The sequence below is a fragment of the Cupressus sempervirens genome, chromosome 9, assembly GCF_028749045.1.
Source record: "Cupressus sempervirens isolate cs-2001-9-10 chromosome 9, ASM2874904v1, whole genome shotgun sequence".
NCBI lineage: Eukaryota > Viridiplantae > Streptophyta > Pinopsida > Cupressales > Cupressaceae > Cupressus > Cupressus sempervirens.
In genome coordinates this window covers 767712898-767735568 of record NC_143126.1, presented here as the reverse complement: position 1 = coordinate 767735568, position 22671 = coordinate 767712898, and the positions used below count along the sequence as shown (strand labels likewise).

At 32.8% G+C, this 22671-nt stretch overlaps 1 pseudogene; it reads right to left on the bottom strand.

Moving 5' to 3' along the window:
- Nucleotides 1-19451: 19451 nt before the first annotated feature.
- Nucleotides 19452-22671, bottom strand: part of LOC149540944 (uncharacterized) — a 43487-nt pseudogene continuing 40267 nt past the window's right edge.

The following is a 22671-nucleotide window of genomic DNA, read 5'->3' as shown; positions in this document are numbered from 1 at the left end:
TGAATGTTTGATAAGGTACAAAAATTGGTGAAGGTTTTATAAATGAGGATGCAAGTAGGGTGGGTTTAACCATTGAAGAAACTTTGTAGTTAAGCATGCTTGGGCTAGAGTACTACTAAGATGGGTGACCTCCTAGGAAGTCCCAGTGCTTCACCTCTATGAACATCACCTAGATCCAATGAGTGCTACATCTTCCATTTATTCTCATAAGAGATGGATTGATGTATGAATCACTACTCATGAAATATCGATCAATGAGTTTGACTAAAAGAAATTCACAATTAAATATTGGTAGCAATATCATAACTCTTAAAGGATGTCCTCCTCAACAACCCAATATTACTCCTAAGGGACTTCCTCTGGTTGATAAGCCTCTTATAATTCTTAGAGAAAATCCAATCACACTTTAGCTACTCATGCTTATTGAACATAGACTAATCCTCAATCTACTATTTTGGTTGTTCCTACACCTTTACCTCGATCTTAACTTGTGCTTCCATGAGCACCTCATTTTCCTAGTTCCTTAGGAAAGGAGTATGATCTAGTTGAGAATTTTTGTGCTACTCCTACTAAGATCTCCTTATGGGAACTTCTTCAAACATCCTATACCTATCATGGAGCTTTATGAAATACTTTATCTACCCTTCCTATAACACCACCTAATCATGACAATATTAACTATTTTTTCAAGGGTATGCATACCACACCTTCTCCACTTTGGATTGTATTTATTAAAGATGACTTACCTCCTAAGGAAGTTCAAGTCCAATATAATGCTCTTATGGTTGCGGTTCTTATCAATGGTAATCTTATTCGTAGGACTTTCATTGATAATGGATAAAGATTAAATATTTGTAGTTTGGACATGTTTCAAGATATCAATGTTGATATGTCGTCTATAAAAATAAATAGTGTTCATATTAATGACTTTGATAAAACTTCTAAGAAGATTTGGGAATCATAACCTACCTATTAAAGTAGGTCCAATTGTATTGGATAGTCAAATATATGTTATGTTTTGACCTCTCAACAATAACCTTCATTTCAAAGGGCCATGGTTTCATAATATGCATTCTATTCCTTCTACTCTTCATCACAAATTTAAATTCATCTATAATAATGTGGCATATACTCTACATGTGGATGACAAGCCTAATACTTGTTTAAATGCTAAATTTGCTAAGATTCTAGAACCTAGGGAGGAAAAATACAAGGATAAATTTTAAAATAAAAATCAATCGAGTGGAAAAAAATCATCTTCTTCTTTATCTAAAGATGATTGGAACTTGGACTTTAATCCTAAATTTATTGGAGAATATAAGGTTTTTGATCTCTTTTTCATGAAAATACCTGAACAACCTAAATTGGAAAAAGTTGTTTCAACTCCTCTTTCTAGAGAGTTGAATAATAAATTTGTTTTTTTCTTCATTTTATGAAACCATTAAACTATTAAGCCTATTTTTATGACATGGTGACTTACGAAGCTCCTTTGAATATCTTTGATATGGCTGATCGTTATGGTCCTAGATACCACTTACTCACTAAACATGAATTTAATGGTCAAGGGTGTGAAAAATTTGAACATGGAACACAAGTTCTTGTATCTAATGATGGTTTTGAATACACTTATGGTTTGGGATTCAATCCTTATAAGAAACCTTATTTCTTTCCAAAAGTGATTCATATTTGTAGTAGCCCTTTGAAGTTATGAAACCCACATCTTATCACATTTAATCAAAAACATTCTTTGGATATTTTTTCCTCTAATGATTCTTTAGTTGACTTCTTAGGTGCATATGAGGATATTTCTTCTTTCCATTTATAATAAGGGAAACCCTTATTTTTTGGATGTTAACAAATATTTTGGAGAGGAAACTAAATCAGAGCCATATCTCAATCCTCATCTTCTATGGAAGAATCAGAAAAGAGTAATCTCTTGATCATCAAAATAATAGATGTGTCAGTTGATCCCCATGATCCTAGAAATATTATTATGATTGGGAAATGTTTGGATGAAGATGAACACAAATAACTCACTAACATTACTTTGGAATTCTCTAATATATTTGCTTAAAAATATTTAGATATGTTAGACATTGATCCTAAGATTGTTACTTACAACATGGTTCTTATGTCTAATGCTAAACTTCTTAAGTGGAAGATTCATAAAATGAATCATAGAATTTCTCTTCTTGTCAAGCCTAAAATAGAGAAACTCGTGGATGCTAGTTTTATATGTCCTATAGATTATTACTCTTCAATTTCTAATATTGTGGCTATTTATAAGGGAGAAAATAAGATAAGGATGTGTACTAAATTTTGTGACTTGAACGAGGCCTCTTTGGAAGATGATTTTCCTTTTCCTAACATTGATATGATAGTAGATTCAACTATTGGGCATGCATTACTATCTTTTATGGATGAATTCTTTGGATACAATACAATTTTCATTCTTCCAAATGATCAATATAAGATCACTTTTATTATTCCTTGGGGAACCTTTTATTGGGTGATGATGCCATTTGGATTAAGAAATGAAAGTGCTACTTATCAATGAGCTATGCCATTGATTTTTCATGAATGCACGCAGAAGATTTTTGAGGATTATGTGAATGACATTCTAGCTAAATTTGTGAATTATAATGAACATTTTCCTACTCTCACAAAAATATTTGAAAGCATAAAAAAATATAATATGTTCTTGAATCCACATAAAATGTGCCTTTGGGGTAGAGAATGGGAAGATTCTAGGGTTCATTGTCTCTAATAATGTTCTTGAGGTTGATAGAGAGAAAATTGATATTATTGCCAATATACCTCCTCCAAATATCTCATGATGCAAGAGCATGTTGGGTCTTAAGAAATATTGCATTAACTAAAAGTATTTCTTATTTTTTGTACCAATCTATTATTCACAAAGTAGTCATTTATGGTGCTTAACATCTTGATTAGATTGTGTTGAGATTTTTACCATCAATGTTTTCAATCACAATTTGTGGTCCATCATCAGGATGAGAGAGCAAGAGATGTAAAACAATGTAAGTTGCATAATTTTCATAGACTCACAAGATAAAGGGACCAAGAAAAGAGATATTGCACATACCCCAAAAATAGAAAAATAAAAATAATAAAAATAGGGTGAAAGACTAAACAAGAAAACACCAAGACCAAAGAAAAAAAATAACAAGATTTAAAAAGAAATGTTAGAAAAGCAATTAATAAGACCTAAGAAAATGCATAATGAAAAGGGGGGAGAAACGAATCAAACATGAGATAAGAGGAAATAAAAACCTAAAAAATGTATCTGAAAAATATGTGCAAGCCAAAAACATCCTATATGTGCAAATACAAAAAAATGTATCAATAAAATATGTGCATGTCAAAAATGTCCTATATTGCACAAACCAATCATTGACCACACACCTACGAATACACACACACACACACACACACACACACATACATGTATGTGTGTGTGTGTGTGTATGTATATTCCTACATATATATAAATATTTGCATGTATATATACATGTATGAATAGTATGCAAGAGCATCTAGTGGTGTAAGGGCAATCTTGTATCACCCAAAAATATGCTTAGTGTTAGTTTCTATTTAAAGTGTTTTCATTTCTGCATACCTATTTGGGTCAAATAAGGATTCCAACTCTCATAGCTCCATTATTGGTTTTCTAGGTTAGAGTTTTTAGCACCTTGGGATACGTGCTAATGTAGAAAATAGGTTATTTTTTAATTGAGTCATAATTATAATGAGTTAGAGGATGTAAGTTAGAGGGATGATTATACTTGTAATTTAAAGCACTCTAGAAAAAGAATCAGGTCAAAAGGCTTTATGGTTTGAAGGTTATTATAGTTTTAAGTTGCCTAGAGACCTCTAAAGAGCACTTCAAAGTCAGATTTGAGACACTAAATGGCTTTATATGGGGAAAAAAATGGGGGACAAGAAAATTTGGTCCTTCAAGTTATAGAGCACTTGGAGAGCTTTCCAAAAATGTAAATGGTTCATCAATCAAAATCCCAGATCAAAAGTTATGCCTCCTAGAAGTTGGACTACCATTTCTAGATTCTTCTAATTCTACACTAACTTGTGACAAGTTTTCAAGAACCTTCTATTTCAGTGGTGGATGCCAAATGGCATATTATAAAATGTATTCCTAACCCTAAACCTAATTCAGGTTGCTTAAGGACATTACGAGCATTTTAAAGGCAATTTTTGGTGGAGTTTGGGAGAAAGTACTTTGAGAAGGGTTTTCTCTAGAATCTGATGACATTGTAAGCCCATAGGGCATGTCGTGGAGTCTATTTTTGTTGTATTGGATGTAATAGCATATCACTTCTAGTAATAATATTCCCTTTTTCTTGTTGTGTTTATTTTTGTGTTGGGTTGTGTCCTCATCAGAATATGTGTGTATATAATTGCATACATACATGTACATATACGTGTATGTAGATACATATGAAATGCATATATATGTGTGTATGAATATACATATATTACATATATATATATATATATATGTATATATACATATATATACATGTGTTATATATATATATATATATATAGACACACCCACATGTCCATACATGTATGTGTATATGTATATGTATATTCTTACATATATATAAATATTTGCATGTATATATACATGTATGAACATGATGCAGGAGCATCTAGTGGTGTAAGGGCAATCCTGCACTAGTACATTTGAGGTCATTTTTCGACCAATATTGGTTGAAATTTTGACCCAATTTTTGACCAAATTTGATGAACCCATTGGTCAAAATTTTTCTCGTTGAAATTTAAACCAACCTATTGGTTGGTCAAATTTTGGACCAATAAGTTGGTAGAAAACTTTCAAACATGTTGGCCCAAGTTCAGCCAAGCATTGGTCGAAATTTCAATCAATGCTGGTAGAAAAATGTACAGCATTGGTCAAAAATTTGACCAATTCTTGGTCAAAAACTGCCAAGCATTGGTTGAAATTTTGACCAATGCTTGGTGGTAGGCATTGCTCAAAATTTTGACCAATGCTTGGTTAATTTTTTTTTTGAGGCTCACACTTGTTGAGGTCCACTTCAACAATGGCCCTTCTTGTGAAATTGTTGTCTAAAACCTTTCTAATGAGATAATGTGTTATGAGCTCTTCATCAGTGGGATGGAATGTGAATCCAGGAGGTAGTTGTGCATCACCCATATCATGACTGTAACTAAAGTTAAGAGCCTCTATTATTGAATTATCTTCCCTATCACCCATATTCATTTCCTTTACTATGGGAAATAGGGAAGAGAATTCAATAATAGAGGCTCTTAACTTTAGTTATAGTCATGATATGGGTGATGCACAACTACCTCCTAGATTCATGTTCCATCTCACTAATGAAGAGCTCATAACACATTATCTCATTAGAAAGGTTTTAGACAACAATTTCATAGGAAGGGCCATTGTTGAAGTGGACCTCAACAAGTGTGAGCCTCAAGGAGGGTTCAATTCCCTCTTTTATTATTCACTATGCGTATAATCCCATACACCCATTTGATCTCAAATGATGATATGTACTGAATGCTAAGTGTCTATATTGAGTGCTCCAAAACCATCCATTTCATGCCTTCATCTGTGCAAAATGTCTTTCTAGTTTCTTTCTACTCACATGCCCATTTCATTTCATATGATCATTTTAAAATTGTGTCACTCTAAGCTCTCAACTATTTCCTCTTGATTGATCATCTCATAACTACTAAATCAGAGCTTTGGGATAAGCTATAGGCATCCATCAAAGCATAAAGGATTTTGTTAGATGGTGTAGATGAAGTAGTAGCATTTGCCTTGGGAGACATGCTTGCAAAATAGAAGCATAGATAAGTCATGTGAACTGTTTGATAGGATGCCTGAACGTAATGTGGTCATCAAAAGCCATGGTTGCTAGATATGCACAAAATAGACATATTGAGAGAATATATTTGTTTAAGTTGCAACTGCCCTGGTAGACATGCATGCAAAATGTGGAATCCTAGATGAATAGTTCAATTGAATCCTCCTCTTGGAGGAAGGCTACAACAAATACATAGTTGAATTGAATGGTCTATAGATACCATTAGGATCAACATTTTGAATAATCTATCAAGATCTTGAATTTCCACCTGCACATTAATGAGGCTTGGCTCAAGCACTTCTTTTGGTGTTTGAATATAACTAATGCAGGTAATAAGCAACAAATTCTATATCAGAGTTCAACTCTAGCAATTCAAATACTACTTACTTCATGAAGAATTATCAAGACTTGTCCTTGAAAAGTTGATATCAATTTTTATTAAATGTAGTGATCAATTCCATCAAAGCTAAGCCAAAATATCAAAAACCTCATGCCAAATAGATATTTAATGCCCATTCACCATTACATTGAAAGCGAGAAATGAAAATATGCTATTCCCTCAAAATATTTAGGTGTTGAAACAACTCATCTAGTGATATCCAATTGATTAAATGGTTTCCAGCCAACAAAACATTTATGAATTTGGATCACATAGTTCAAGTGAAAGAAAAATGTCTCTTTTACATTAAAGAATTTAATTGCTGAATTTCCATCAATGGAAACAAATATTGAAAGAATGAAATCTGATTTTTGTAATCCACAATATCTAAATTGTAAAATTAACCTGCTAACTAAAAAAATACCAAAGATAATGTGGGACATCCATCATCATGTATCTTCAAGGCTCCCTAAATAAAGGATTTGGCTTCATAAATTTTAAAACATTTGAACTCAAGGATTGTAAGGCTCCAACACAATTTCAATACCCCAATACAACACTCTCTCAAATTGTTCCAACAATCCAATTCTCTGCCCTTTAGGCCTACTGAATACTTGAAATGGGGATGACTTTGGCTTTACCCAAGATATGTGACAATGTAATGATGCTCACTGATGCCCTATTTGGTGTATTACAACATATCGTGGATTTCCTTATTTTTTTTTCGATTAGCACAACTACCCTTGACTGGTACCTTATTTTTATGCATAAAAATGACTACTTTTTCAAAGGAAGTATCATCAAATGACATCCAATCAACCCCAACTCCTGGGCAATGAATTATTACCTATTCAATTGCTTAATCCCAAAAGGAATTGCTCTCCAATACCTTGCAACATCAAAAGCCCCAAACTAGCACTCCCAAACCCTTGAATAGTGGCTTGCCACCCACTCTTTGTTGGTTTTAATTTTTCTTTTGTTTATCTTTTTATTATGACTATTATGTGTTATCAACCAATTCTCAATCTATATATAGGAGTATTGGTACTAATTAAACAACTAGAAAGAAGGAGAAAGGGCAAAATCATGCCCTATCAGGATGCCACTATCACTTTTCATTGATGATCTCAGAGGATCAGTCAAAAAATAATGAACTCAACTTGCCTCTATTCAAAATACTTTCAAGCTTAACAAAATAGAATTTGGGCACATGTAGACAAGGAGATGGAAGAGATAGAGTGGCTGGGAACATAGGTTGAGTAGATGACTACAACAAAACTAGCACGATATGATAATCTCCACAAAGGGAATTTGAAGAACTGGGGAACATTTATCACATGAAATGGTTTGCAAACCACCTATAATTGGATCAAAGTCTATTTTTCGTTTTTGTTCTCCTTGTATTAAGGGTACTACTATTAGATTTTTTCATCCAATTCTCAATCTGTGTGTATGGTTGTGGGCAGTTGGCATAGTCTTTATAGGGCCTATGGGAAACCATTACCATTAAATAGATTACCAAACAATCTTTGATTTCATTTGTACTCAAAGCTTAACAATTTCACATCTATCCATTACTTAAAATGACAAAATAGTACTTTTAAGCCTAAGAGTAAAATCTATGAGAATGAAGTGGTTTGAGTTATACCTGAGCATTGACCATGTACTACTTCTAGAGATGCCTAATATTGAATGTCAGGCATCCCCTGATCCTTTAGTCATGTTCTCAATCTGGCAATTTGTTCTCATCCCAAAGCATATGATAATGTGTTGGTCTGCTGGTCCCTTGTAAATGATAAAAACCAAATCAGTTTTTTTTATAATACATAGCAAAGAAAACATGACATGTTGATCTAAGAAATAAGTATTATACATGTATCTTAGCATGACTACAGAGATAAAAGTCAAATTCTATGGGATGGAAAATTTTGGAATCAACCATAGTGCCTGACAAAATATAGGAAACCCACATCAGTGTTACAAATTGACACCTTTGAATAGAGCAGAACAATACTATATAGCCTTATAGGACCTTCCTACCTAGCAAGATGTTCCCACTTCTGTCTATAGAATGCTTATTTGCATGGTTGTTTGCAAATAGTCTAGTATAGTGCTGCTTTTGAACAACAACAAATGTCACTAGGGGTTGGTAATTTGGCTCAAGAGATGTACAAGCCTGTTCACACCATAGAACTTTCAGTTCATATAGCATTCAACTATCTTCTTTAACAAAATCCAAAGAAAATACAAAAAAACTAATGAGCCGTGTCAATCTCAATTGAATAACAAGTACTATAGTGAGTATTAGGAAACTAACCCTGCGAATGCCATCCAGTTCATAAAGTAGAACTTGGTAAAACTATCCTTCACTTACACCATCTTTGAATAAATATCAAAGCTGTCGCTAAGGAGACATAAGAAATGCAGAACTAAATCTCACCACAAAAACCAATCAAAATGAAATAAATTACTTGTAAAATATGATTCGCAGAGGCTTTTGTCCTGTTGCTCTATAAAATGAAATTAGTAGCTCCTTGCAAAGAATCAAAGTGAAATAATCATTCAAATTTCCTAATATCATACTTTAAATTTTGTGTAGCAAGTGAATTTCCAAAAATCATATTTTTAATTTTGAGGAGCAGTAACTTGTCTAAGAATTTTCAATTTCATTGGTTGGTTCAATGTTAATAAAATGCATAATGATCAAGGCAGAAATTGTGCTCTAGAGGGTTTTCTCCTCTTCATCATTTAGTAATTCAAAACACATCCCTAATACATGGTGTGTGAAGTTGTAAAAGTTTTCCCCAAGTTAATTCTTTGTAAATTAAATCTCTTACAATCTAGATTTGTAGATTTTACTGGCTATACATTGTCACTACATAATACAGGTAATCATCCTAGTTTAACATTGAATATAAATTGAGTACTATACGTTGGTATAAAAGGTGGTCACTATTTCAAGTAGAACACATCCAAATCAAATATAAACTAAATCAACATCCTAACATTTACATCTCAAACAAAGCTTACAAGTACATAAGAACATAGGAAAACATATGATATGTACCAAAAGACTACTTTTAAAATGCAAAGTTATAGTCAAGCAAATCCCCAACACAAATACACACCCTTGAAATATATAACTTTTGAACCAAACATGTAACAATCTTTTTCTAAGCAACATGACAACCCCATAGACTAACCAAATACCACATATGATGTCTACTTTATCATTCCTCCAATAATAGTGCCTCGTATTGGATCTTGCTAGACTTTATAGAAATCTTGAATGAACTCTTGCTGGTGTGCCTGAGCACAAACTAGGCCTGCATACTTTGTGACTTTAGGCCAGTCTTGAGATGCAACCACCTGACATTTGCACCAAACCCAAAATATTAAGATAAGCATTTTTCATATGAATTGTGTGAATCGGAACAACAACAAACAATGATCTATATTGAAAACCTACTACTGCTATCGATGGACTAGAATCTTCTCCAAGGTGTGGATGTGTAACATCTACCCCACAAGAGTCTAAAAGACATTGTGAATTTTTTAATCAAGTAATGTTTCTTATAGTGTTGATGCAGCTTTAGAAAGATTGCCTGAAGGAAATGATATGCTTGGGCTGAAGGAGCTTTGAGATTCATTACTACACTTGGGAATGGGGTCATCTTCAATCTTCTAAAATATCACACACTTGATTTTTTTCCACATCTTGTTCAAACCATATAATGCAACCTCATCTATGAAGCGTATTAAAAGCTAACAGAGCATCTTTTCTAGCTGATCTCCCTTGCAAGCTTAATTGAAAAAGAATTCCTAAAGAAACTCAGTCTAAAAATTTGTTTTTTCTTAAAGGAATTGAAGAGAAAACAAATCCTTGTGCTAAATGAACAGACCAAAAACTCACATGCAAAAATAAAGGTGAGCACAACCTTTGTTGGCATCTTCCTCCCCATACCCAAATGGGAGCTCTAGAGTAGGTCATGGACATCCATCAAAGTATGATGAAAATACTATTATCATCAAATAATTTTTATTTTTGGAAATGCAATGATAGATACATATGAAAAATATAGAAGAATAGACAAGGCACATTATTCTTCAAAGTGATGTCATCTCATGGAAATCCATGATTGTGGGATATGTAGTAAATGGATATATTAAATATACGTTGTTCAAACTTGAAAAATAATAGAATTGGTAATGGTAGCTATTAGATATATATGAAAAATACAGAAGAATAGACAAGGCACATTATTCTTGCTTTAAAGTGATGTCATCTCATGGAAATCCATGAATGTGAGATATGCAGTAAATGGATATATTAAATATCCATTGTTCAAACTTATAAAAAAATGGAATTGGTAATGGTAGCTATAAGGAAACATTTCACTACTTCTTTAGCCTGCTTCTAAGTTGTGGTAAAATGGCACCTTGCGAACATGGTATGGACATCAAGCAAAGCATAGAGGTTAATGGTGGAAGTCTCCCTCTCCAACTAGCAGAATCCTATCAAATCTGCAACTATGCATCAAGATGGTCTAGAATGGGAAGATCTTTGTAGAAATTTGATGCATAAAGAACCTATAGTTAGCTCATATTTAAACCAATATCAAGATTTTAGAATGTCCCCACATAGGAAAAAGTGATTCTCCACATCTCAACAAAATTAACAACAAGAATAAATTTTTAAGGTTCAACATTCTCAAAACCTCCAAATATTTTGCAAAAAAATAAAGCTATTGATAGAAAAGATGACTTATTGGGATGAGAAGATGAGAGGTAGATGGATTTGGCTTTTGCAATTCCTTGGTATGTTAGTTTGAGCTTCACTTGGTTTCAAGAATACTATAATATTCTCTACTTAACCAGGCCAACCACGTGAAGGTGGAAACTCATTTGGCCTCACCCCCCTCCCTCTAACATCAATCTAAAATCCCCATTAACATCTAATTACATACTTCATTCATTTCATTCATCCATTTATGAACTATAACATTCAATCAATACGATCCCATAACATTCATTAATATGATATAAAATTCATTAATACATAATAGTAATCAAGATTTTATATTATATTATCAGAAGATTTTACAAAAAAATTGCCCTATTCAACTGCAGGCATTGAGAGAAAAAGAATAGGGCAAAGAAAACCCCCGATATAGCTCGAGATCAAAGTCTTGTATACATTACAAATGCCCTTTATAAGGGTCTTTAAGAAGGCATACCTCCTTTTATACAAGGGGAGGATTTCTGATAGAAGAACCTCCAAAAACAAATACAAGGTTGGATCAAAATCCATCTCAACCAGACTCCCTTTCTAACATATTGGGGATTATAAATAACAGTAGCTGAAAGGGTTACAAATATTAATGTTGGAGGAAATTAGAGCAACAAAATTTTGAGGAGATCTCTAGTCTAGTTAAAGAAATGGTGGACACTGGAGGTAAATGTTGCAATCCTTGAATAGCCTACAATAAAAATACAATATTCCACAAGAGCCATAGGAGAATGCCGAAGATAGTCATGATGCTAATAGGCACATCATTACTATCTTCAACATTCTCCTATGGCTCTTGTGGTTGTAATCTTATAACATGAGGCTTCCTCTTCTTTTTTTGAGCATAAGGCTGATGCGGCCCTATAATAAGAAATAAATGAGTTTAATTCTAAACATTTTTTTAATGTTATAAGTATTTCATTAATCTAAAGAACATAACAAGGATTTTTCTTTACTTGATAAAGAAGCTACAAGAGGCATCTAATCTTTGGTAGAACATGTAAAAGTGGCCACTTTATAGAGTACAACATTAGAATAGTTAGTTGTGAAGGCAATGCCCAAGAGTACATACTGTTTGGGCACAATATTAAGGAATGGTCCAAAAATCATAAACTTCAGAAGTAAACAGATGGGCAAAATCATAATCCTAAAATATCAATGTGTTATTTAATAATGTGCCTGCAATATCTATGGTGTTGACTTCAACAATTGAGAATGTTGAATATCATTAGCAGCTTGTCTTCCATCCCCATTCTTATAGATCATAATCAAATCGTAGATATTTTATATAAAAGAAGCCCAAAAAAGAACATACAAAAAGGGCCATAGCATAGGTAATCACTATCATCAAATGCAATTGGAATGGTTGGTACAGTAGAAAAGGAGAAACCCCTTACCAATCTGGAAGATGCAAATTGGCATAAGGGAGAGATAAGTTTAAAAAATTTAAAGCATTGTCCTAGATGAATAAGTGAAGTTGAAGACAACGAGGCTAATTTGGATTATGTACAACACAAAGAAAACCAAAATGTAATAGCAATTTTTAACAAAGAAATGAACTATATAAACTTATAAAGCTCATAATAATAATAGGCCATAAACAAGAGCTAAATTCTGAGTAGACAAAGTTTGGACACATGAAGTGTACCTAATTAATCAAAACCAAATCACTGCTAAGCCTTTTAACCACTCCTTAATAGTACTTTCTCTATCACCAAGTTTATAGAAGGGTTTCTATTTATTTTTGGATCTAACATTAATATGGCATCTCTATCCAGAAATTTCTTTAGAGCTTGAAAGATTTATACATGAAGTGATCAAAAACTCACAATCTATCATGAGAAATAGAGCTCCAACACTGATAATTTATACATCTCTATTTAGAGGCAAGATAAATTCAACTGAATATTCAAGATCAAACAAGTTCTTCAAAATATGAAACTTGAAATAAAACTATAATTCAAAAAATCTTCAACAATAAATTTAATGTTGTAAATATCTTCATTTCATGGTTGATATCTATGCAAGTTGAAGATTGTGCATTTAATATCTCTATTTCATAGTTTATAACCTTAATGCAAGTTGAATTTTGTTCATTAATTTCTTTCTAGTTAATAATTTGCATGTTCGATCTTTGTGAGCTCCCAAATCTGCATTTGAATGCACAAGATTTTTTTGCAAAATTAAGCTACTCTAGTTTTTAAGAAAAAGCTAGAACCACCAAAGATGTAAATCATAACTGATTGACAATTCTCACCAATACCTACCATATTACACATTGAAATCCTAATTATTTTGTTACCACATTGCAATTCTCTCTTAATTCCTACACTAAAAATTCGTAGTGGAAAGTTAACAATAAATAAATTGATTAGAGCATATAATAAACCATGCTTGATGCAATGGAAAGTAAAGATCATGGTAACTTACCCTTCTCCCCTCTCCATATCTCCTCATCGCTCCCTCATCCCCACTTCCCTACTCTTCCTCTCCCCCTCTCATCTCTCACCCTCCCCACCTCCTTCCTTCCCCTTTCACACCCTCCCTCCCTCTCTCACTATCCCTCCCTTCTCCCCCGCTCCATGTCTTGTCTTCACTCTCTCTCCTCATCTCCCTCATCTCCACTTTCCCTCCCTTCCCTCTCCCTCTCTCCTACTTCCCAAATATAAACAACAATAAAATCAAACATTGCAAATATATTTTCCTCAACTAAAAGCTCCCCATGGTTTTCTTATTAATAAAAATTCCATTTCATTTTTGCTACCAATCTCATGATTAGGCTACCAATCCTAAGACTACCGATACCTATAAAACAAAATGAGAAAAAATAGTACGCACTCATAGTCAAATAAGAGTATATTTTCTTTTAACTCCCAACAAAGTTTACACTAAGTTGGTCTCTTTTCACTTCATTAACTCAAGAAATGTTGGATGATTTTAGTATAAGAGATTATTAATTCACTCAAATCATTTTCTTATCTTCCATAATTTATGGTTCCAAGAAACAACAATGAAATTTTCAGTGCGTTGTTGCAAAAAAAAAGTGTTATTAATTGTTCATGAAGGATCAGTTAACAAATGAAGTTTTCTTGGAAGATGAACTTGATTCTGATTTCTTAGAGCATGAGGAAAGCTATGAAAAACTTAAATAAGATATTCTTGAAGATGCTTCTTCAGATTAAGTAGAAGGGGAAAATGACTAAGAATAGATGATGATACAGAGACTAACTTGGTTAGTTTACTTGATAATCATGTCAACTGTTAATTTTTTAGGAAGCTAGACATAAGAGGGTTGAGAGATGGAGGTATACATCATGCTTATTAGTATGTTGAATTGAAGAAAGAACATACCATCATTATTTTGGCTTCTAGGGCAATAAAACACAAAGTGCCAAGAAAACATAAAGTGCAATAAAACACAAACAAGTACACAAAACATAGAGTCATGATCCTCAATTGTGTTGACATAATTTATTTGGATCATCATATAGTGGTTTTTGACCAAGCTAGTACAAATAGATAAATAGAATGTGCAACCATGCGAGAAGAGATGAGAAAGCTTGTATGAATCGATGGGCATTATTGAAGAGATCTCAAGCCTAATAGTTTTGCTACACCTTTTAATAGAGAGTTGAGAGACTTGAGAATTTGAAATATGGACGCAAGTGAGGGCTAAAGAAAACTACGAGATTGTTGATTGTAAACTTAAAAAGGAAAGAATAGATGCATATCAGTCATAAAATATGCATTTAAAGTGATGAAGCACAAGTTGTTTGAGATAATGTTTGTAGAAAACTCTCTAGAATGTAGTGTGGATCATTGTGCGAGTACAATGTGGCTAAGGTACCTAAGTGATTGTAAAAATTGATCCACAAGAGACTATCAAAATTGATCTACTATTAGTCCAAAACATGTTTAATTCATGTGAATTGAAATAACATTAATAGAGTTGTGAATTATTTACCTACAGGAATGGTTGAATATAGGCTAATAGAATGGTGAAGGCCAAAAAAATAGATGACTTGGCCAGAGAAACTTCATAGAAAAGATAAATAATGGAATAAAAAAAAGGTTAGCATGGCTCCCAACTCATTAGCAAACAAAGAAGGAACCTCATAGGCATAGTATGGATAAAGCATTATGTATTCTATTGTTGCTTATGTATATCTATTTATTGTTCTTAAGAATCTTATTTGATCATGATAATTTCAAAAGCACATAAACTTTGCAAAAATAAATTATGTTAAAACTGACCTCTACTATTGCTGTTGTGATCTCCTACATAGTGGGCTACTTGGAAGCATCTACTATTATCATATAAATAAGTAAGACCAATCAATAAAGAAGATGCAAACCATGCAAGGATGGACCAAACTTTTCTTAAATTTAAGTGTGTAAATATTGAGCCAATAATTAAATCCTTACCAATCTTCTTGTTATGGACATCAAGAATATATAAAACATAAAGGAAGAAGATAACTATGAGAATAGAGCACAATTTATATGCTTAACCAAAAAATTAATTAAAAATAATTGATTCAGCAGAATAATGATTACATTTTTGGACAAAGGAAAAGTGGAGAGGAGATATACTGGCAAAGATGAGCCCTCCTTACTCATACAACAAAATAAAATTTGAAACTTAAATAATAGATGCCAAACAATTCACAGGAGGTAGCATAGAAAGAGAAAATAGAAACAACTTGTGGAAACATCTCCAAACACTTAGAAAAACATAGCTTATTTGTGGGAGTAACAAAAAAATATAGCTTATTTGTGTTTAAAGGATCAACTTTATACTTGGAGGTTTATTTTACTTTAGCAGTGAGAATCCTCATCAACTAAACCTACTAACCAAAATTTATTCTTCTACATGGCAGTTGGACTTACTGGAAAGAAAGTAATTTGATAGAATGGTTAGGTGGTTGATATTGCAATCTTGTCAGTATTGTGTGTAATTTAATACCCAGACACCGCTTATTTTAACTCACTTTAAATCATAATTTACATTCTAAATTAGCAATGTTAATTGGGAATTCCTAGAAAGCTACTAATTATATATCAACAAGTATTAATCAATATGAAAATAATTATCAAAAAAATGGGATTGGTGTAGTATAACTACATCTGTAAATTGATAATGCACCATCATTTTTTGGTGATAGAATCTAGTACCTTATTGTATTTGTAGATGATTAATTATTTGAAATTGAAATTTCATGGCATGTGTGCATTCTTAGGCAATTTTTTGTGCATTAGTAGCAAGAGTGAAGGCTCAAGTGTAAAATGCATGTGATTAACTCATTTTTAGAAATATTTTTTTATGGATGGAATGTTTTGCCTATAGGTCCTTGAAGTAAAGACTTTGTGTGCAATGTGTGTCCAATAGTGTACCATGTGACCATGTCTTGCTTCCCCTCTTAATGTGGATCTTAGATGCTTTGATGTGATTAACTATTTTGATGAATAGGGGAAATTTATTTTTAATAACATTTTATAAACACATAAAAGACTATGCACCTAATTCCACCCTTCAGTGATAAAATTGTGAAGATGGCATGCATCATGAAGGCTTGTGTGGCTCCAGAAGTCTTAATATGGACTCTATGGCAGGGCATCTATCCCTCAACCCTATCTTGCATCATGAGCCCCCCCACACAAAACCCACTAGTGAACTACCCCTCAACCCCATTAATGTCTCTAGTACTAGACCCCCATTACTTTCACGATCTCCTATCATGTATGAAACTTGATTATAATGAAGAGGTGACAAGGAATTGGGATCTAACCTTTGAGTGTATTGACATAGATGTTATTGTTGCACAATTTTCTAGAAATCTCTTTACATGAGATAGCTTGTACAACACATGGCTAGTGGAAGCGGAATTGTCACTCATTGTGGTCCAAGTGAAGTTGAACCAGATGTTGAATTGATGCTTTTGATGCAAAGCAATATGAAGATTATTAAATTTAAATATTGATTGCAATTTTTCATCATTTATTAGCATTTAACAAATCCCTAGATTATGTTTTTATGAGTATTTCCATTTTTTTCATATTAAGAGGTGCTTAAATGTTTTGTTTATTGGCAATTATGAGTATCACTAGTTTATATTATATATGTTATATTTTTAAAAATATATTATACATGTACATTGAAGTGCCTATTAATGGTGCTTCATTTTTTATTGGCTCTAAAAATAACAATAAAGCAAAGACTTTCATGGCTTTGAAGGGTTTAAGAGAAGTTGTAGCTTTCTAATGCAAGAAGTACAGACCAATGGTGACTCCCTTGTTATTGTTACAACCTTATGAGAAATCAGATTTAAGATTAGTGTTTAAGCAATGTGCCAACCCAAGATGTGCCAACCCTTGCATTTTTTTAAAGCCATTATAGGTATGGATGTGTGGATACAATTCTAAATGTGACTTTTCAAATTGATGACCATAATCATGTTCAAGAACATCTCCTCTATTATTATTTTATATAATAATAGATCTAACCCAAGATGGTAAATAGAAGAATACAAGGCTTGGGACTACCTTGAAGAAAGTGAAAATAAAGATGGGCAAAGGAAAATTTTAGTTACTATTCCCACTTTTAGGAGAAAACGTGTCATTTGCACGCTCATCATACATAAAAAATAACATAATTAAAGCGAGTTAAGAAACAATGAGAAACCATGGTAAAGAATGTTGTATTTTAATCTCAAATTGAATTTAAAAAGTTATGGATATTTATATTGTTATATATGCCTAATAAATAACAATACATTGCATATAAGGCAAGAGCCTACAACACAACGGTAAATTGTGAGCATCTTATATGAGAATTGATCACAACACATAATAATAATGATCTTGACTTTGACCTTTTATCGATTATATATATATATATATATAATTAGTAAGCAACAAGACAATGGGGATTGTGAAAAAAAAGAGGTGAGTTGCAAAAGCATCAAGGCTCATACTTAAGTAGTTTCACTTTTATACTGTAGAGTATTGACCAAACCAAAAGGCATAGTAAGGGAGAATTGAGCATGCACATCCTATTAGTATTGACCTCACCAAGACTTGGTAGATAGTGACCATTTCTCCATTCACAATGATCTCAACAACACTTCCTTACCATGAAAAATAATAAACCAAATAATACATTTTACAGATTTCGCTAGTGTGCCGTACTGAAAATTGTAAAAAGGTACCAACATAAAATGTAGATATACTGTTAAAAGGAAAGCTAAAATTTAACAAACATCATTATAAAAATTGTAATTTGATTTATTCAAAACCAGAATTCCTATGTTTCATTCAGGATCACATTCAAATTCTTATTGGACATCCTTAAAACAAAATATAATCCTTGCAACTTTATCTTTGTGATTAATGTCCATCCTACTTGTTGCTCTACATAATATGACACAAGAATAATTGAAAACAATATCAATCACTTGATCATCTTAGGCATAAGAGATTCAATAAGATTCTATTCAGCCCATGAGTCTATCATGGACACTTCAAAATAAAATTGAAAGAGGAATTAAAAAGATACAACTAGATGCTTGTTTGGACCAATATTCAATACAACTGCCATTACAAAAGTTGCAAACACCCATACAAAACTAGAGAATATACTTAATTGAATCAGACATACAGTTTAGGTCACATGTTGAGAAACAAACCAAGTCACTCACAATGTGACTAAATATCTACAGCCTAACCTGATCATTAAATTTGACTATAACGTTAGCTAGAACTAAGATCTAAAACATGACCCAAACCAAAATACTTGTAATTAATTTCACATAGAAATTTCCATTCCTTGGTAAATGTATGCATTGGATCATACTATCTAAATTGCTAAAATACACAAACCATAAATATTACATCAATGATATATTTAGTGTATCTCAACTGCAAAAAAACTCCAAATAATTGCAGTATCAACCAGATCACCTTAGCTTCAAAAGATTAGAGAGATTGTATTGTCCTCTCAACTACAAAAATACATAGGCAAGAATAAAATTTGCAAGAATAAATGTAATCTTACTCTAATTAGCACTTAATATAGTATATGTATAGGCATGTCATATTACAATGGGATGCAACTATTCTCTATACAAAATATATTGTTGATCAAATTTTAAAAATTGAAAAATATAATAGATTTTCACAAAAAATTTAACATTTATTCCTCAAGAAAACAACAATTTTTTTGAAAAAAAGTATGAATAAGCATAAAGTTGAGACTAATCCTAATTGGTCCATGAAAAAGGCCTGAAAACAAACTTGCCTCTGAAAAATAACATTGCAAAAGAAAATAGAAAATATTTCTGAATCATATTGATTATCTCACCTCTATATCCATCGGTAGGTTTATCTCAATAGCCTAAATGTATGTTGATGGGGTTAATTTATGCAACCAATCTCTAACTGTGCTTAGCTCATAGCCTACTGAATATGCTCCAATAGGATCATATGGTTTTGATCTCCAAGCCGAGTCTCCATAAGTAGAGTTGTTGTAACTATTAGTGTATGTACCTCCATAGGTCCCTATTGTTGAGCTATATGTTGCCACTTCAGTTCCATACCCACTATTTTGTGCTAGATAAGCACCGACACTTGAGCCATAGATATTTATAGAGCTTCCATAGCCACTTGCATACCCAACAACACTTTCATTTTCTTGGTTATTACTACCTTGACCTAAGCCCCATGTTGTACCTCCACCATAACCACTTATGCTCCTATTTCCTCCAACATATGGTATAGTTCCATTACCCCACATATTTCTCACTAGAGTTGGATTGTTTTTATAAGCTCTGGTTGTTGGATTGCCATAGCTAGTGGGAGCTCCTCCATAAGTGCCAATTATGCTGGTAGAATAGGTTGGGTTGGTTCAAAAAGAAGAACTGTCATAGTTGCCTCCATTCATTGTAGGTCCATATCCTACACCATTTCCATAGCTAGCCCCAGGTGCATTGTGTCCACTTCTAGTAGGTCCATATGAAGTGAACCCACCTCTACCTCTTAGAGCAACAACATGCTTAGTATTCATTCTAGGCCCATAGGGTCCTGCCACACTCAAATTGAAGCCATATCCAAAATTCCCTCCTCGGCCTCCTCTTGAAGTATACCTGGCATTCTGAGTAGATTGTTCCTTGGGGATCAACCGCTTGACCTCTACCATCTTTCCATTAAACTCATGAAAGGGCTTTTGCACAACAACCTCCACAGCATCTTTCGAGTCATAAGTGATGAAGCCAAATCCTTGAGGTCTCTAAGTACCGTGATCATACATTACAACCACATGAAATGCCTGTGTAGGTCATGCGCTCCAAATGAAATGCTTGTGTAACTCTCGTGCGCGCTCATAACAATAAACCCTAACTTGCCCCTTTTTTACTTTAACATGTTATGCCCGTATTGGTCAAAATTTTGACCAACATGGGCATGGATTAAAAAAATATATTTTTCCTTGCCTATTGTGACCAATTTGATGCCATTTTAATAGATGGTCGAAAATTTTGGTCTAAAAATGGGGTCAAATGTACTAGTGTTGTATCACCCAAAAATATGCTTAGTGTTAGTTTCTATTTAAAGTGTTTTAATTTATGGATACCCATTTGGATCAAATAAAGATTCCAACTCTCATAGCTCCACTATTGGTTTTCTAGATTAGAGTTTTTGAGTACCTTGGGATATGTGCCAATGTAAAAAATAGGTTATTTTGTAATTGAGCCATAATTATAATGAGTTAGAGGATGTCAGTTAGAAGGATGATTATACTTGTAATTTAAAGCACTCTAGAAAAAGAATTAGGTCAAAAGGCTTTACGGTTTGAAGGTTATTACAGTTTTAAGTTGCCTGGAGACCTCCAAAGAGCACTTCAAAGTCAAATTTGAGACACTAAATGGCCTTGTATGGGCACAAAAAATGGGGGATGAGACAAGCTAGTCCATTAGGGTATAGAGCGTTTGGAGAGCTTTCCAAAAATGTAAATGGTTCATCAATCAAACTCTTGGATCAAAAGTTATGCGTTCCAGAAGTTGGACTACCATTTCTGGATTCTTCTAATTTTACATCGACTTGTGACAAGTTTTCTAGAACCTTCTATTTTGGTGGTGGATACCAAATGGCATATTCTAAAATGTATTCCTATCCCTAAACCTAATTTGGGTTGCTTAAGGACATTTCGGGCATTGTAAAGGTAGTTTTTGGTGGAGTTTGGGAGAAAGTACTATGAGAAGGGTTTTCTCCAAAATTTGATAACATTATAAGCCCATAGGGCATGTTGTGGAGTCTATTTTTTTTGTACTGGATGTAATAGCATATCACTTCTTATAATAATATTCCCCTTTTCTTGTCATGTTCATTTTTGTTTTGGGTTGTATCCTCATCAGAATATGTGTATATAATTGCACACATACATGCACATATACATGTATGTAAATACATATGTCAAAATGTATATATATGCGTGTGTATGTATCTAATAAATGTATATATTTATGTATCTAATAAATAAATATATGTATATATACATATATATATATACATGTGTTTGTGTGTATATATGTAAGTGTGTGGGGATGTGCATGTGTGGAAAGAAGAAAGAGGAACCATATAAATCTAAAGACCACCACAAAAGAAAAATTAAGAACTATATATATAGTTGATTTATGGAGGAGTAAACTAGATACTAAGATGGGAGGGGTGGGGTGAATTAGAATCTATAACTATTTATACATTTTCACATATTCATCCACATCCAATAATAACTTATGCATGTAATACAATAAATGTAAACTTGTTGTAATATGTAAATCAATTCAATCACATGCATGAAAGTAATAATGCATAACACAATATTTTTTACTTAGAAACCCTCCAAGGTGAAGGTAAAACTATGGTGGGGATGACACCCACAAATATTCACTACTGTAGTAATAAAGTTGACTAGTTAAGGTTACAATTTTTTACCATAATATATGATCTACTATGTGAAGAGTATGTCGTATTAAAGACTTAAGAAAATGTTAGGTTTCACCTTGTTAGATAATTTTACACTAACAACTAAGTAAGGACTCTGTTAGGATATTTACAAAGATCTGTTAAGGCCACTTTGTTAAGAGATTTACCCTAATTCAAGTCTATTTAAAATTGACTCAATACCTAACTCTCAATTTTCTCTGCAAGCTAATTTTGAGTCTTCTCCTTTCTAATAGATCCTCTCCTCTAATTTGATTACTCTTGTCTTTTCCTTCCACTTTCATTGCTTATGAATAGGTCACTTGTTTTTTTAGATGATAACAAAATCTTTGAATGACTTCTTATCTTCTCCTCTTTGATCTTCACATGCACGCATATGATCACTTATGATCTAGGTTAGGATCATTGATATATACAAATTCCATAAAGAGTCTTCTAGATGGTTCCATGTTTTGTCTCTTCATCTTGATCAATTAATATATACATGGGGATATGTGATCCATACCATGTAAATGTTTTGTAACAACCTCTTCAAGTATTATATGTTCTATAACAACCTCTTCAAAACTTAAATAATCCTTCCAAGTTGACCTAATAATCATTTTTCCTAAAACTCT